Here is a 3,149-nt window from a genome sequence, read left to right as displayed (position 1 = left end):
TAAGGGGAAATTAAAACGTATAGCTTTTTGAACAAAGGTTTTTCCTACTTTCCATAAATGAAAAAAAAACCTACTCATACGTGTGTTGTAATAGTGTACAGTAATACAAAACATTTTACTAATCTTGTTTGGCAACTTTTTTGTGAAATAGAAAAACCCTAATATTGCTACTTGATATTGATAAAGATAAATATATTCAAAGTATTCATTTTACGAAATGAACCAGTCAGTGTTCAACAGTGCTGGTTTGATTCTAGATTAAGTGCTGTTCGACTTAAATATTCCAACCCCCCCCCTTTTTTGGGGGGGGGGGGGGGGTTGGAAGGTTCCGATAAAGATACCGGGTTGGTTTTAATTTGTAGCCGGTATTTTAACAGTGTTTTGCATGTGCGTGGTTGATATCGCCCTTTTTCTAAATGTAAAGAAAGGAAAAGTAAAATGCTTCACCAAATGCGCTCTTTAATGAGACTATTAGTTGCTATCGTATTGCTTTTGCATTGGTAACGTTGTAAAGACATAAACTTGTCACCATGTTAGATCAGTATATATTTATTACCATTACACGGTTGATGTTACCCGTTACTGCGACGGTAGAAAGGAATTGAAATGTTTATGGGTTATAAATCTTGGGGTCATAGTCATTGTATATCTACCCACCGTGTGTCACTGACAATCATCTTGCCACGGCGGCTAGTGCCAGGGTAACATGTGGGACTATATACGTCCCTTATGTTCATCTGCATGCCAGCCCAGAACTAATAAATGAATGGATAAAGAAATGCATAATAGGTAAAAAGTAACACGTAAATATATGCATAAATTCATGAACTAAATAATCATTGGACATAAAATACAATTACACAAACAAAATTAAAGAATGAAAATTCACAAATAAAAATAATGATAATGAGGATTTTGTTTCTAATCAGGATTGCAAGGGATTGATGACCTTTGAAGTTGAAATGATGATGGTGATGATGATGGTAATAATAGTAATAATACTTACAGTGATGTCATATGTTACCCAAGATAGCCACTTCAATTCCGCAAACTGTTCTCCCAGTAGGCACTGCCAAATACAGTATTGTTATTATCATAGTAAGCCATCTTTTTAAGTGAATATGCATGTGTGTGTGTGCATACATACATAATTTGCTCTAAAAATGTCTTCGAGAAGTGGCGGTCGGTAATCATTTCCCTGTGTCCCAGATTAAATCCTGAATCTGCCCTTGTCCCTGAAGACCACACCGCCGCCATTTTACGGTAGACTGCATGGCCGTATCAGGTAAATTGCACATGACCTCTCGTGTAATGGTACCTTGAGGCATGCGGCATAACTGATGCCCGCTAATTAAAAAAATAAAGGTAATATTCAAACTATTGTATGGGGTATAATACCAACGAGAGTTATGTTAATCTACACAAGTGTTTACGAAGGATCACACGAAGTGTTTTACACCAATATTAAATTCTTATTTCACCACTCATCCTGTTATTTTTGTGGGGCGTGAATATGAATCAATTACTATATAATTAAAGAGGAAAAAAAGAGATATTTTCTGGCCAAATATCGCTTAATACTTTGTAGATTTTACGATTTTGGGGGGTAATTTTTTATATATTTAATATATTTTTCTACGAAATATTATACGTAGATAATGCATCCCTTCTGTTTAATGGGTAACAATCGTGAAATTACTTTGGTATTTTCAGGTTTATTTTTCAAATTATGATCATTTGTATCCTCGAGAGCAACGCCTTTTCTAGATTAGCACGTCGCAACATACAATAACTAAAGCATGTCTACGGTTACATTAAATTTAGATTCAATACAGTGACTTCCATCATGCCTCCCTGTTACTGTTTGAATATTTGGTTATTCAATTCAAATCAAATAAACATTTCTTCTATTTCTTCTTCACAAATATCATTTTCAATATGAAATCATGAAGTTAAAAAATAATTGACATTAGAATATGAATATACAGGCCTTATACTTTGTTCTCAACAGAAAAAAAGGTGTAGTTCCCTGAAAGAAAAAAACTTGTCGGGGTAGACCTGTAACATAAAAGTCTGCTTACTCGTGGTGAAAAAATCTGAATATAGGCCTACATATATACATACATAGATTTCTATTGTGCGACTTCCCCTTTTTTGTTGGAAAAAAACCCAAGTCAAAATGGAATTTAAAATGTTTGAAAGAGAATATTGTACCAAAAAAAGGAAAATACAAAAACGAATGAAAACATAAAATATATTTCCACTTTTCAGTTTCAATATATCAATTTCAACGTACAATCATGGGACATTTTCATTTTTCATTTTCCTTTCAAAATGTATTCAAAATTTTGAAATGATGCTTCTTCAAAGAGCTACCAGCCAGGACGAGAAAAGGGCGTTCGATATGTATGACTACAATTTCTTGACAGAGGAACCCCTTCCCTTTAAATAAGCCCCGCGAGGTTCATCGTATTAAGATAATATTACACCAAGCTACTCAGCAGAGATGAACATCTTGATTAGACCTTCACTTAAAATAATTCACATAACTGGATTATATGGTAACGAGGCACCGTGCAGGAGGGAAAAGATACACTGGCCTATTATTAGTCGGCTGCGAACCCTCGATGAAAGGCATTGGTCTTAGGTGATGTGTAAGGTCACACCGATGAAACCTATTTCAAATCGACCGATTGTACGCCATACGATATAACGTGAAAGCTGTGATCGGTCTTGAGTTTCTTTCGTTGATGTAACTAAGGCATCAGGCATTGTAACCAATGTGTTGTGTTTTGTCGTTGCCAGGGTTGGACGAGGGAAGGGGGGGGGGGGGGTCTTTATAACTACTATATGAGACGTATCCGTAGTCGTGTGTAATTACGATATACAAGCTATATGGGGCAAGGCAATTTTAAGAGGGGGGTGGGGTTATTTTTCCCTCTACTGATTTTCATTCTATTACACTTTTTTATATTTACATCTTAACATTTAAAAAAATATATTGAGATGTAGCTCATTGATACGCCATGACGTCATAATGAAATAAATGTTAAGTCGATTTTTTGTTCATTAATTAATTAATTGATTAATTGATTGATTGACTTATTTTTTTGAGTGGGGGGGGGTAAATTATAACAATAATAATATTT

The sequence above is a fragment of the Lytechinus variegatus genome, chromosome 9 (assembly GCF_018143015.1).
Source record: "Lytechinus variegatus isolate NC3 chromosome 9, Lvar_3.0, whole genome shotgun sequence".
Classification (NCBI taxonomy): Eukaryota; Metazoa; Echinodermata; class Echinoidea; order Temnopleuroida; family Toxopneustidae; genus Lytechinus; species Lytechinus variegatus.
Note: the sequence above shows the minus strand (reverse complement) of the source record.